This window comes from Salvelinus namaycush, unplaced genomic scaffold (genome assembly GCF_016432855.1).
Source record: "Salvelinus namaycush isolate Seneca unplaced genomic scaffold, SaNama_1.0 Scaffold71, whole genome shotgun sequence".
NCBI classification, from domain to species: Eukaryota; Metazoa; Chordata; class Actinopteri; order Salmoniformes; family Salmonidae; genus Salvelinus; species Salvelinus namaycush.
The window spans coordinates 166496-182202 of NW_024061431.1; the positions used below are offsets into that span (position 1 = coordinate 166496).

Below are 15707 nucleotides of genomic sequence, written 5' to 3' on the forward strand. Positions count from 1 at the left end.
CACTTTTCCATGCCCATGTGTGTGTCCAGCATGGATCTTTGTCAAAATCTCTTCCTGAGACTGGTAGGAATGATGATTTTCTCTCCTTTGAAAATAATTCCGTTGATCTGTGATAGTTCATCAGGATGGTTCCAGAATTCTGAGACGCTCTGAGGGCATTTTCTCCTCTCCTCAGGCCGTCCATCCTGTATGACTTTCCTCAGCTGTGCGAGTTGTGAGTCCTTTTCTGTTTCTGCTTGGATCTCCTTCAGTTTTGTGTCACTAACTGGTAAGTTGCTGTACACAGTGTGCACTTGCATGTCCATGCCTTCACTGAGGCTGCTGTCCTTATAGGTAAGAAACTTCCTGGAGAGCGTGTCTGCGACAGGGATGTCTTTGCCTGGACGGTGAGTGATTGTGAAGTCGTATTTTTGTAGTTGAAGAATCATTCTCTGTAGCCTTGGCGGGGCTGCGGCTAGTGGTTTCCTCATGATTGACTCAAGGGGCTTGTGGTCGGATTCCACAATGACTTGTCGTCCATATACGTACTGATGGAAACGTTTACATCCGAACAGAATGGCATAGAGCTCCTTTTCAATTTGAGCGTAGTTGATTTCACAGTCTGTGAGAGATTTGGAAGCGTAGCCGATGGGCTTTCCTTCTTGCAGTAGCACTGCACCTAGTCCATACTTTGACGCGTCTACTTGGAGTCTGAGCTCTTTGTCGGGGTCGTAGTAGGCAAGGATTGGTCCTGGTTCTCTCGTGATCAAGTCTTTCACATTTCTGGAAAGCAATGTCGTGTTGCTTGTCCCAGAGAAACTCACTGGACTGCTTTAGCAGTTGATGCAGGGGTGCATTAGCATTGGAGAGGCTGGGTGCGAACTTGGCTAAGTAGTTGACCATGCCAAGCACTATTTCCAGCTCTGCACGGTTCTTTGGTGGCTAAATTTATTTTATGGTTGAGATCTTCTGTGGATCTGGCTTGATTCCAGTCGCTGTGAGAAGATGTCCGAAGTAGCTGACCTCTGTAGTGCCGACTGTGCTCTTCTCTGGGTTGAGCCGGATTCCTCTCTCACGGGACCTTTGCAGCATCGCGCGGAGGTTTCGGTCGTGCTCCTCTTTGCTTCGACTATAGACAAGGATGTCGTCCACAATTAGTGGATCCAACTAGTGGTCAGTATGCACTACTACACCCTCTCTCACATGAACGCTAACATTACTGGTTTCAGTGGGAAAGATGGTAAATGGTTCAGACATTAATGGCAAATATAAAAAACTAAGATACCCAAGTTACCGGAGTCTACAATTGCCGACTGTTAATGTAGAGTAGGGATAGTGAGAAGTAACATTCAAGACTGAAGCAATTACCCCCTCTAGTGGTAAACTTTATACTGTACCAGGTTACTACACACACTGATAATACAAAACATTGAGGACACCTGCTCTTTCCATCACAGACTATTTAAACATTTCAAATTCAGTGCAAAGTAATGTAGTGCATTGGTGTCTAGATCCCTCTTGGGTGGCAAAGTGTCACAAGAATCCTGTGGGGAGAGAAAACAAGAGAATACATTAAATTAATGGGTGTTAACTAATCAGGGTTCAACAAAGCACTTCAAGTCCTCAAATCCTTCAAAAGAGAGAGAGAAGGAGAAAGGAGTATGGTCCCTGCAGTAGGACTACATGCTGGCCATGAGGTTCTCCAAGTGGTACTCCAGGAGGCTGGAGAGCTCCGTGAACAGAGACTCTGGGTTAAAGTACCAGGCCAGCTGCTGGCCAAACATGTCATCTAGCAGAGCCATCAGCCGGCCCTGAAGAGAACACCACACAACACATAGAAAATGGCTCTGAGTTACTAGCTTATCAAGAGGAGAGAGACAATTAGAAATACTCCCCCTAAAATGACATTGGAACCTGGTTAACCATGAATAAGGAAGTAAAAAGGAAGTACACTAAGAATATGGAAGTAAACAGGAAGTAACCTCTTGACTCTTACATTGAGCAGCAGCAGGTATCTGTCAGCCTCTGGCTCCATGTTGGCAGCAGTGGGCAGGAAGGAGTACAGGAGAGCGTACAGACGCTCCACAAACCCACCGGCGTGCTAAAGGAAACAAAGGAGGAGAAAAGAGGAGAGAATAGAAGAGAAGAGGAATTTAAGTGAAACTGCTAATAGAGAGATATCAAAACATGTACCAGTGAGATGCTACTTACCACCATCATGGACTTCTGAGCTGTCATCATCCCAAACAGCACCAGCTCAAAGAGGACATCTATCATGTTCACATGATGGATCTAGGACAAGAAAACACGTTTGGAGAAAATAGGAATGATTTCATATAGATCAGCTACTGTGATGTATAAAAGACATGCATGTGGAAGAACTCAGTGAGACTTGAAAGAGTTAATGAACTCACCTTTGCCTCAGCAAGCTCCCTCTCAATATCATTCCGCTTGGAGGGGTCACTCAGGTAGTCCACAAAGTCGTTATAAGTACGGATGAACTTGGCCTCGTCCTATGACAAAGAAAAGAGCATCTTAGTGAAAAGAACACATTTCACCTCAGGGGCGCTCTCTTTCCCTTGAAAGAGAATGCGTTAGTGAGTTACCATGTGGTTGGCCTGAACCAGTGCGCCCAGGAGGACCCAGGAGGACCCACAAACAGATGGTTCCTGCTCAGGGTGGAACCAAGCAGGGTCTAGGGGAGAGGGAAGAGTTAGGGTGAGACATCTTCCTCTAGGAGAGAACAAGAAGTCACAGAGAGAAAAAGAAAAGTGTGTCCACTCACAGTGAAGGCCTGGCGCAGGGAGACGAGCCTCAGGGCGATGTCCTCCACTCTCTTGGTGGTAAGGTAGAGGCTATGAAAGGGAGGGATTGGAGCATGTCAACCATTAGAGTCAATGGGGGATAGCAGCATTATGACCACTATCCTTCAGCATCTGACAAGCCCAGACTACACAGACATTTAGAGGAACTCACTTTACCAGAGGAACCTCCCTCTCCTCAGGCAGCATGTCCTCCTCCCAACCCTACGACAACAAAACAAGCATTCAAAATCAGTGACCAATGAGCATACATTTAGTTTTACTTGTATTTAAGAGCATTTGAAGGCCACGGAAGGAGAGTTGTATGCCATTGAAGCTCGTCTGGAGGGTAGTTAACACAGTGTCCAAAGAAGGGCCAGAAGTATACAGAATGGTGTCATCTGCGTAGAGGTGGATCAGAGACTCACCAGCAGCAAGAGCGACATCATTGATGTATACAGAGAAGAGTCGGCCCAAGAATTGAACCCTATGGCACCCCCATAGAGACTGCCAGAGGCCCGGGCTACAGGAAGCCGATTTTACACATTGAACTCTATCGGAGAAGTAGTTAATGAACCAGGCGAGGCAATCATTTGAGAAACCAAGGCTGTTGAGTCTGTCGGTAAGGATGTGGTGATTGACAGAGTCGAAAGCCTTGGCCAGGTCAATGAATACGGCTGCACAGTATTGTTTCTTATCGATGGCGGTTAAGATATCGTTTAGGACGTTGAGCGTGGCTGAGGTGCACCCATGACCATGATAGAGCATGATGCTTGCAACGCCAGGATAGTGGGTTCGATTCCCGTCATCACCCATACATAAACGACAGCAGGTTTTATTGTAAGTCGCTTTGGATAAAAGTGTCTGATGAATGACATATTATTTTTATATAGTCACTTACTTGCTATACAATGTAGAGAGAAAAAGGGTCAATTCAAGAGGGAGCTACGAAATGCATGTCCAAACATCGTTTTCTTTGCCTGATGTCATTAGAAATTACATATAATTAATCATTAGCTTGTTCTCAACAATATTATAACATTAATATACTTGTACTTGACAGTGTTGATGAAATAATAATGATCATTTGCTGTGACCATTACTAGTTTAGACTGCACCGCACTTGGTTGTATGTGTTCCATATTTGGTGTTGTGAGGTTAAATCTCAGAGTAAATCGTCGGTAACTTTTCAACCATATATGGTAGAGACATTGGGTTTAGACTATTGTTTTCTGACATAATGTTCTATTGATAACCTTGAATGAATTACTAATTTTATGTTTTTGGCTATTTTGCTACCAGATGCTTTCCTATATCGTTGGTATAATATAAAATACAAATACCAAATATTGTGTTTTATAAAGTCACTAGCTAGATGGGAAGAATGAGACAAACAAGGTGATTTTTTATTGTGTTGTTTAACTCCTGAAAGTATAGTCTTTTCCACAGTGGGCTATAAAGTCTTTTGGAGGACATATTGACCAAATTCAGACAAGGGGGGGCCACAGCCCACGGAAAAAAAGCACTGAAGGCTCTACACTACCGGTCAAAAGTTTTAGAACACCTACTCATTCAAGGGGTTTTCTTTATTTTTACTATTTTCTACATTTTAGAAAAATAGTGAAGACATCAAAACAATGAAATAACACATATGGAATCATGTAGTAACCAAAAAAGTGTTAAGCAAATATATTTTAGATTCTTCAAAGTAGCCACCCTTTGCCTTGATGACAGCTTTGCACACTCTTGATATTCTCTCAACCAGCTTCATGAGAAAGTCACCTGGAATGCATTTCAATTAACAGGTGTGCCTTCTTAAAAGTGGAATTTCTTTCCTTTTTAATGCGTTTGACACAATCAATTGTGTTGTGACAAGGTGGGGGGGTATACAGAAGATAGCCCTATTTGGCAAAATACCAAGTCCATATTATGGCAAGAACAGCTCAAATAAGCAAAGAGAAATCATTATTTTATGACATGAAGGTCAGTCAATATGGAATATTTCAAGTGTAGTTGCAAAAACAATCAAGCACTATGATGAAACTGGCTCTCATGAGGATCACCACAGCAATGGAAGACCCAGAGTTACCTCTGCTGCCGAGGATAAGTTCATTAGAGTTACCAGCCTCAGATATTGCTGCCCAAATAAATGCTTCACAGAGTTCAAGTAACTGACACATCTCAACATCAACTGTTCAGAGGAGACTGTGTGAATCAGGCCTTTATAGTTGAATTGCTGCAAAGAAACCACTATTAAAAGGACACCAATAAGAAGAAGAGACTTACTTGGGCCATGAAACACAATCAATTTGTCCTTTGGTCTGGAGCCCAAATTTGAGATTTTTGGTTCCAACTGCCATGTCTTTGTGAGATGCGGTGTGGGTGAACAGATGATCTCTGCATGTGTATTTCCTACCATAAAGCATTGAGGAGGAGGGTATATGGTGTGGGGGTGCTTTGCTGTTGACACTGTCTGTGATTTATTTAGAATTCACACTTAACCAATATGGCTACAACAGCATTCTGCAGCTATACGTCATCCCATCTGGTTTGGGCTTAGTGGGACTATCATTTGTTTAAATAAATTATTATAAAAAAATAAAAACAATTGTTTGTTACTTTTACACCTTTTTCGTGGTATCCAATTGGTAGTTACAGTCTTGTCTCATCGCTGCAACTCCCGTATGGACTCGGGAGAGGCGAAGGTCGAGAGCCGTGCGTCCTCCAAAACACAACCCAGCCAAGCCGCACTGCTTCTTGACACAATGCCTGCTTAACCCGGAAGCCAGGCGCACCAATGGGTCGGAGGAAACACCATACACCTGGCAACGCTGTCAGTGTGCATTGCGCCCGGCTCGCCACAGGAGTCGCTAGAGCTCGATGGGACAAGAACATCCCTGCCGGCCAAACCCTCCCCTAACCCGGACAACGCTGGGCCAATTGTGTGCCGCCCCATGGGTCTCCCGGTCGCGGCCCGGCTGCGACAGAGCCTGGACTCCAACCAGGATCTCTAACTGCACAGCTTACCTTAGACCACTGCGCTACTCAGGAGAATTCATTTGTTTTTCAACAGGACAATGACCCAACACACCTCCAGGCTGTGTAAGGGCTATTTTCCCAAGAAGGAGAGTGACGGAGTGCTGCATCAGATGACCTGGCCTCCACAATCCCCCGACCTCAACCAAATTGAGATGTTTTGAGATGAGTAGGACCGCAGAGTAAAGGAAAAACAGCCAACAAGTGCTCAGCATATGTGGGAACTCCTTCAAGACTGTTGGAAAAGCATTCCACGTGAAGTTGGGTGAGAGAATGCCAAGAGTGTGCAAAGCTGTCATCAAGGCAAAGGGTGGCTATTTGAAGAATCTCAAATATACAGTATGATATGTTTTGATATGTTTCACACTTTTTTGGTTACTACATGATTCCATTTGTGTTATTTCATAGTTTTGATGTCTACACTATTATTCAACAATGTAGAAAATAGCATTTTCTTCTTTGACGCACTTTATGTCTAAACTTCTTTACAGTGAAATGTTCTTGATTGGTGATCTCAATTGGTGTTGGTTAAAACCGGTGTCTGATGATTTAAAAATGTTTCACCCACTCGCCCAAATCTTAAATGCCCAGATAAATCTACCCTGATTGATTTGATATTAACAAATGTTCCACATAAATATTCTGCGGTTGGTGTTTTTTGTAATGATTTAAGTGACCATTATGCTGTTAGAAATACTAAGGTTCCTAAGACAAACCCATGTTTTATTCGTAAGAGAAATTTGAAGTGTTTTAATGAAATTCTTTCATGATTTGTTTTATTTTGACTGGAGCAAGATTGAGTTTATCCCTGATGTGGAAACTGCCTGGATATTCTTTAATGATGTTTTTCTCCAAATAGTAAACACACATGCCCCATTCCGCAGGTTCAGGGTTAAAGGGCGGGATAATCCATGGTTTTCTTCTGAGCTGTCTTGTATTATTCACTACCGTAATCTAGCCTGGGCTAAAGCAAGGAAATCATGTTCTGATGCTGATTGGCTTATTTTTAGGCAGTTACGAAACAAGTGTTCTTTTCTTCTCAGGAAGGTCAAGTCTGAATATTTTATGTCTGTTTCCACTGATAACCTGAATGACCCTAGAAAGTTTTGGAAGGCTATTAAGTCTATGTCTGGTAACAGTAATGTTAATGAATTACCGTCATGTGTTTTGAAGGACTCTCTTGCTGTATATGACAAAACTGAAATGCTGAATTGTTTCAATGAGCACTTTGTATCATCTGGTAGGCTGTTTGATTCAGTGTGCTCTGTCTCTGTACAACCCTGTGTGGATGAACCAGTGTCCTCTGTCTCTGTACAACCCTGTGTGGATGAACCAGTGAGAGCTGGTCAAACTTTTTGCTTTTTGCCATTCTCAGTGCAGGTGGTACATAAAGCCCTGAAATCCTTAGATCAGAGAAAGCCTGCAGGTCTTGATCATTTGGATCCCTGCTTTTTAAATCTGGCAGCTGATTTCATAGCTGAACCACTTACATATCGGTTCAATCTAACCCTGGAATGTAATGATATTCCGAAAATCTGGAAATTAGCATTTGTCCTTGTCACGAATCCCGCTTCCTGAGTCTGTTTTTGCCTGTGTTCTGTCCTGGAGTGTTTTTTCCGGTGTCCTGGAACGCACCCTGTCTGGTTGCCGGGCGACGTAGCTGGTTGGGAGATCTCTGATTTACCGCACCTGTTTCCAATCCACTATCTGCACACCTGGTCCTGATCATCACCCCTCCACTTCATAAGCACTGACCTGACATCCATTCCCTGCCGGATCGTTAGCCATGAACAGTATGTTGTGCCAGTGTATCAGCCTCCAGTTTGATAGAGTTTGTTTTGTTGTTTTGTACGTTTTGCTTGCCTTGAACTCACTTCCGTTTTTTCTGTCTACAGTCATTCACCCGGAACACTCATCTCATCCCTACCTGGTCGTCGGTGACTTCAGTTACTTCATTGGATCTGCCTATTCAATCCCATCAACTCACCTCCGCTGCCCGCTCTGTCACTTGGATTTTTCTATCACTACATTCAAACTTGTAAATAAATACTCACCTTCGTCTTACTCTCCTTGTCCTGGTCTGCTTCTGGGTTCAACTTTAGAAAACCGTGACAGTCCTACCATTTTTAAAAGTGGGAGATCCAACTCTTTTAAATAATTATAGGCCAATCTCAAAGCTGTCACCCCTGGTGAAATTACTTGAAACCCTTGTGAGTGAACAGCTAAAATAGTTTTTTATTTACTAACTCTATTTCATCAATGTACCAATTGGGCTTCAGGAAGAAGCATAGCACAATTACAGCAGCCATGAAGCTTTTAAATGATATCACTGAAGCCCTTGACAAAAAACACTGTCTCTCACTTTTTATTGATCTCTCTAAGGATACAGTTGATTTTTGATACAGTTGATCATGCTATACTAAGGCAGAGATTGTCGAGTGTAGGTCTTTCAGAGCATGCAGTTGCATGGTTTGCTAACTATCTATCTGATAGAACTCAGTGCACTCAATTTGATGGGCTTATGTCTGTTAAATTGTCTGTTTTTAATGGTGTGCCCCAAGGCTCTGTACTTGGTCCTCTCTTATTCACTATTTATATAAATGATTTAGACAAAAATGTCCAAAATGCGCAACTTAATTTTTATGCTGATGATACTGTTATTTACAGTTGTGCCTCGTCTCTTACAAAAGCTTTCCAGAACTTGCAAACTGCTTTTTATACTGTTCAACATACCTTGTGTCAATTGAAGCTTATCCTCAATACTGACAAAACTAAACTAATGGTGTTTTCTAAAGCAAGAAATAGACCTCTGAACCTTTCACCTATTACTACCTGTCAGGGCAAGGAGATTGAGGTTGTAACCTCATATAAATATCTTGGAATTTTAATTGCATATTCAACAACTTACAAAAAAATTGAAGCTGAAATTGGGATTTTATTTTAGGAATAAGGCCTGTTTTTCTTTTGAAGCCAGAAGGAGGCTAGTATCAGCTACATTTATGCCTTTACTAGACTATGGGGATATTTTATATATGAATGCTTCCGCTCAGTGTTTGAGATCAATTGACACCCTTTACCATGGTACTTTGACATTTATTTTGCAAAACTGCAAAACCCTTATGCACCACTGCACTTTGTATACCAGGGTTGGCTGACCTTCTCTAGTCACTCGTAGGCTCAGTCACTGGTATACTTTGATTTATTAAGCCATTTTGGGTTTACTACCTTTTTATTTGGGCATTTTTATTGTTCAGAAATGATACCTGCGCCATCGTCTTGGAACGCCTTACAAAATACTTTTAAACTGGAAGAACTTGTCCCGATTGGTATTTTTAAATCACTGATGAATGATCTTGAGACTGATTCCCTGACCTGTCAATGTTTTTAATTTGCTGTTTTGATTTTTGTTATACTCTTGTGAATTCAATGGTTTCTACTAGATTACTTGTAGTTTTTCATGTTGTTTGTCTGTATTTTTGTAATGACTTGGTGCTGCCTATCTTGGCCAGGACGCTCTTGAAAAGGAGATTTTAAATCTCAATGAGCCCTTACTGGTTAAATAAAGGTTAAATAGTCAAAATAAAGAAAAACCCTTGAATGAGTAGGTGTTATAATAGCAATAAGGCACCACTGAGGTTTGTAGTATATCGCCAATATACCACCCCTCCTTGGGCCTTACTGCTTAAATAACCCATATCTCTTTTATAACAGGATATTATCATTGACTATATGAAAGTGCATGTATGAATGAGTCTGATTTACCGTTTTCAATGGCAGGTTCACCTTCTGAAGCCGGATGAGGTTCCCAAAGCGTGCTGCACAACCACCAAGCTCAGTCCCATCTCTGTACTCTTCTACACTGACAACAACAACGTGATCCTAAAGAAGCATCGCAACATGGTGGTCAAGACCTGTGATGCCTGTGACACCAGTGGTAGCCCATCTATCTATTCTTAATTTTAATCAACTTAATTGCCATTGTTCCAAAAGAAACAAACAGGGTAAAATAACTTGCAACCAGCAGTTGATAGCAATAATCTGTCAATATGCTGATAAATAGTATGTATCTAATATATTGATTTTGAGTCAGAGTGGTATATGAACAACACCCATTGGACCTATAACCATACTTCACTTTTGATTAACTAAACTATTCAAATCTACAGTAATTCAGATAATTACATCACCCCTTCATGTCTTATATTCTGTGACCAATCAAAGCTGTAAAGTACTGTATCATAAGTATATCAATGCTAAAATTCTACCCTTTTGATGACTATAATATCTTGTTGAACCATGAATTTGTCATTGTCTCTTTTAGAAGTACTAAACATGGTTTGCAAAAAATACACGTGTTTCTTCTTCTTTAATCATACTTTTAACCAGTACAAGTTAGTAACAATGGAAAATGGCAACAAACAAAAAAATGTTTGGCCATTTTTGTATGTACAGTGTAACAAATACACAGTGATGTATGTCCTTGTCAACAGATATCTGGAGGACTGTATACGGCTATATTTGTAATAAACTATACTGAACAAAAAAACGCAACATGTAAAAGGTTGGTCCCATGTTTCATGAGCTGAAGTTAAAGGTCCCAGGAAATGTTCTGTACGCCAAAAAAAAAAAGTGAGCATTTCTCCATTGCCAAGATAATCTATCCACATTGAAAGGTGCACCATATCAAGAAACTGATTAACTAGCATGATCATTACACAGGTGCACCTTTTGCTGGGGACAAAAGGCCACTAAAATGTGCATATTTGTAACAACACAATGCCACAGACGTCTGAAGTTCTGAGGGATTGTGCAATTGGTATGCGGACTGCAGGAATGTCCACCAGAGCTGCTGCCAGAGAATTGAATGTTCATTTCTCTACCATAAGTCGCTTCCAACTTCATTTTAGAGAATTTGGCAGTACATCCAACCGACAATTTTCCTGCCTGCTAGCCATTCAAAATGTAACGATTCCTTTTGGGTGTCAGGGAAAATGTATGGAGTAAAAAGTACATTATTTTCCTTAGAAATGTAGTAAAGTAAAAGTTGTCAAAACTATAAATAGTAAAGTACAGATACCCCCCAAAACTACTTAAGTAGTACTTTAAAGTATTTTTACTTAAGTACTTTACACCACTGTATGTGCTTCAATAGAGTCTGACGTTCAGGGTGTTTGGACATATAAGATGGGGTGCTGGTGAGCTTCTGCCCCCATTTTAGGTCGTCACACAAATATTCCCCCACCCATGTCCATTGAATCATAGTAATTACACCTTAATTACAGGAAGCATAGCAAGAATGAAAGGAATCAATTTATCATTGAATTATTTATAAATCTCGCTTATTAAACCATCATTTCCAGGGGACCTATTGTCCTTAATGCTTTTAATACAGTCTTATCTCAATTTCAGATAACTCATCACAAAAATCCCTGAAATCATTATCTTCTTAGCTACTTCTTTGCTACATTGTCTAAGAAAATATCCATATTGGAAGTTGGCTGGGCTGATGTATACAGATTCTGATAAAACTGGGAAACATGCTGAGAGATTTCTTTTGGATTTTCATTGGGAGTATTATTAATCATTAATTGACATATGGAAGGAAGTCTTCGCCTGCCCTTTTTTCTAAATTAAAGAAATATCTTTAATCGTCTTGCTCTTACAAACGCTCCCCGGGTCTTTTCCTCGAAGAAACAATCTAACTGCATTTGCAATGATGATAGCTCCAGTAATTCCTGATTAGTTAGTTATCTTTTTTTAGTTTAATCCATTATTCCCTTTATGATGTCATATTCTTTCTCTCTCTTGGCACGAGCAATTTCTTTTCCCATTGAAATAGCCAAAAGCCTTAATCAAATTTCCTTAGCTCCCAGTAACTTCCAAACATATTCATAACACAGGCACAATTCCTGTATTTATCATTAATTCCTGCTACTTCCTTCTTAAATACTTCATTCTCTAGTAAAGTCTTGTTCATTTCCCAGTAACCTTTAACTTTTTTTGGTTGACAAACCATGCATATTTATCTTTATTGAGATCCCGTTGTGGTCTGTTAAAATCAATGGTTCGATCGAGACTGTATCAACCTTGTCAGCAATATCTTCAGATATCAGCCAGAAATCAATACGGGATTGTATAGATAAATCTTTGGTACTCCATGTAAACATAATCTTATCTGGGTTCTTATGTCTCCAAATATCTAGAACACCTAACCTTAGACATATATTCCTTATCTCACAAACAGAATTGCTATCCATAGGAGGCCATCTATCTAGATTATCATGTAATACTGTATTAAAATCTCCACCCCATATTATTTTGGCCAATTGAAACTTAGACATAATTTTACTTATTTTCCTCTCAATGTCTCAAAATAAAATACAGTTACTTGACTTGTTATTGGAAGCTTAAGTATTTACAACAATGCATTGAACATGGTTAACATCTACCAATAGTATAATCCATCTCCCTGTATTATCTGCTTCATGACTCAATATATGAGCCTTAAAGTTGCCTTTTAAAATAGGGACACCTGCTGACCGATTAGTACCAAATGAAAACCAAATGTCATTCATATCATCACCATTGACACTTCCAAAACGCAGTATCTGTGCAACAGGCATGAGTTTCTTGAATGAAATAAGTCGGCACTCTTACCCTTACAATACAAAAATAAAGATCTCCTTTTCAAAAAATGACAGATTCCCCTGGCATTAATAGAAAAAACAGAAATGGACATTTACTATCAAAGTGACTATATGAAGAATATTAAACTTGTATACGTTCACATGAATCGGGTTCTCATAAAAAGAAAAGGTCTTACTAGTTGCAAATAGAAACATACCTTTGCACCACGTAAGTGGTTGATCTAAATTATATATATTTATACAATTGCAAATAACATTGTACCATAGATTGGTAAAAACGAATAGCCATCAAGCTAACATTAAGTGTCAGTGCGAATTTCCCTGCCATAAAAAAATATATATATATAAAAAAAGTTTGGCTCACACAAACAATGCTCTTTCCTCAAGAAATATCTAGTTTTATCAAATTAGCAAATAAAACTCAGTCCTGCACAACTCACTTGACAAGTCCAGCAGTCAACAAACTAGGCGTCAGCGTGAATTTCCCTTCCATTACCAAAAGCCTTAGCTCCCGCAAAGTATGCCCTTTTCCCTTCCTTCCTTGCTCTCTCAATTATCGGCCACAGACGATTCAGAGCTTCTTTGTCAAATGGAAGCTGCTCCTTGGTTGGGGTATTCGGGTATGAATCGCATTCACCCCCCTTTTTTACACCGCAAGCATATGAGTGAGTTTCAACAATGCCTCTTTTCTCCTTGGAAGTTTCAACATCCATTATCTCAGCAACAGTTTGGTCATGTCCTGATTACATGCTACTAGCTATGAAGACGTTAGCAGGCTAATTTAACTACACACGCTGACACTTTTCGATAGCTAGCTTGTTCGTTGGAAATAGTCAAAAATATATGTCAAAAGTTTGATTAATTACAAAATTATTCATAGTATGGTTAGATATCATTTTTTGTGAAAAAAAACTAATTGCAACTGCAGTCTAAAACTATAAACTTTGAGAAAACCCCAAAATTGTGCCTCAGCTAGAAATGTTACACCCTCTCATGTCGCAATCTTTACCATATCACTGATTTCATGGAGCTCTCCTGCTCATCATTTACTTCACAAAATCCCGCAAATGTGAAAGCGTCAGAAATAAACATTGCGAGATTGTACATATGTGTGAGTCAGAGATTTGAAAGCAGACGCTTTCATCCACAACGATGTACAGTAATCCGTACATACATTTTACGTTTGGTTGGCCCAGGGAAATTAGAGTTTTTCGATCTTTTCGAAGCAATTTTTGTATATCTTTCTTTGTAGTACTGTATGTATTCAATCATTTCGAATTGATCACTTCCCACTGGGTACATACATCAATTCAATGTTTATTCCACGTTGGTTCAACGTAATTTAACTGGAATTACATTGATATTGTGTCACAGTGAATTTTATAATCTGCAGTCAATTTAATTATGTTTTCATGTGCCATGATTCTGACATTTTACATATGATCCTCATAGGATTAGGCTACATAATTACAGTGGTGCAGTAAATGTAATCTCAATTCAATACGATGTGCATATACTGTACATATAGCCAATATAGCTATTAAACCCATGTTCAGTGACTGTAATCTGTGACGCAAGTGGCCTAATATGTTTGTGACGTTCCATGGAAACCACGGTATTGTTTAAAACTCGATTCTGATTGGCTTGCAGGTCATTCTACAGTGTAAATTATAAATGAAAACGTGCTTTTATAGCAGTGTTACAGATTCACAATACCGAGCGTGTCTCAAACCGTACCGCGCTTTTATCTACCTAAAGGTATCTTCACGCACAACTGGATAGGCCTTTTGGATACGCTTGTCCAAGGTAAGGATATGCGTCAAGCTATAGCCTACTTTTAATCTTTTAGTTCCGAATTTAAGTTACTCCAGTCAAGTGATTCATCGTAAAAGTTTGTTGTTTTGACTGAGCAGTCCGATGGCCAATAACATACATAGATTATGCATTAGGCATTGCACAAGTCAGTGTTTAGGTCAGAATATAAAGTTGCTACTTCCGTCAACTCAAGTTACTCAATTCAAGTGATTAATCGTAAAATTGAGTTGTTTTGACTGTCAAAACAAATAACTTTGATGGAATATTCAAAATTATAATGGCAATTATGAATCACAAATTCACAACATTACTTGCATTTCAATGATTCATCCAGGCCCAAGACATAAAGTTGCCTGAAAGCTGTGTAACAATCATTCCATTGCTGACCCATAGGATGGTAATCACATACATGATTGGCTTAATCTAGAATCATGGATACCTTTCATGTGAGTACACACACCATATTTTTTTTTACATATCTCAGAAGGAAGATACCTCAATATCTGGAAGCACTGTCTCATGTACAATTCTTAATGCTATCTCTGAAATGTCTAACAAAATGTTGACTTGATCGTTTCATCAAGACCCTCTCATCACAAGTTGGAACTAGTGGTCAACATTGGGACAATGCAGCCATAAATAACATGGACCAATATTTTAATGGAGGTAAGCACTACACTTCTGATGGGTTTAAAGATTGTATTACATTATCTAAAAGTGAGAAAGTAAACCCCAGCTGTTATTCTTTTCACAGGGAGGGACAATCCCCATTATGCCATGAATGTTTCATTGCTGAACAACCATAGATATGTTTCCTCTAATTTGGCTCCCGTTCCTCCAACAGTGAGCAAGACCTGCCAACAGAGCTCACTGGAGCAGGGAGACATCCCGTCATCCTTTTGGCGCCTGACAAAGTACACTTTTTTTCTTCTAAGTAACACTATAGTAACATCTTCTGCACAAAGTTACATTCCTAATAAGATTGGTGTTAAGTGAGAAAGAATCCTAAAGATGGTCCAATGGGCATGGTCTGAAGCCTCTCGTCATCTCAGTATGTTGAACCGCCTGATTTCTTGCAGGCTTGAGATTCAGATCCTGCTGAACGATATTAAGCATTCCATTAACCACATGCAGGGGACGCTGAACACCATGCAGGGGCAGTGTATTGAGTTGCAGACTGCCATATCTAAGGTAGTGTCAGATGAGTCTCAGATACAGAAGAATAAGTCTATGATGGTATGGTGATAATGATTGAGATGGTGATTATAATAATGATGAATAGCGGTACCCCACCCTACGGGCAGTAAATCATTGGATCTGATTAATTCAATTCAATGCAATTCAATCTTTGAGGACTGCAACCATAGAAATACAATTTATTTACACTAATAATAAGCTATTGTCAACTTCCCGTCTATGCTTATCTTGC

The 15707-nt window shown here is 39.8% G+C and overlaps 1 long non-coding RNA gene across 1 annotated transcript; it reads right to left on the bottom strand.

Moving 5' to 3' along the window:
- Positions 1-2631: 2631 nt before the first annotated feature.
- On the bottom strand, positions 2632-9665 carry LOC120042551. The gene is made up of 4 exons (XR_005476136.1): positions 9579-9665; positions 2956-3005; positions 2765-2834; positions 2632-2674 (listed from the first exon to the last, which is right to left on the bottom strand). It is a non-coding gene; the product is annotated as an uncharacterized LOC120042551 (long non-coding RNA).
- Between the last annotated feature and the right edge of the window lie 6042 nt (positions 9666-15707).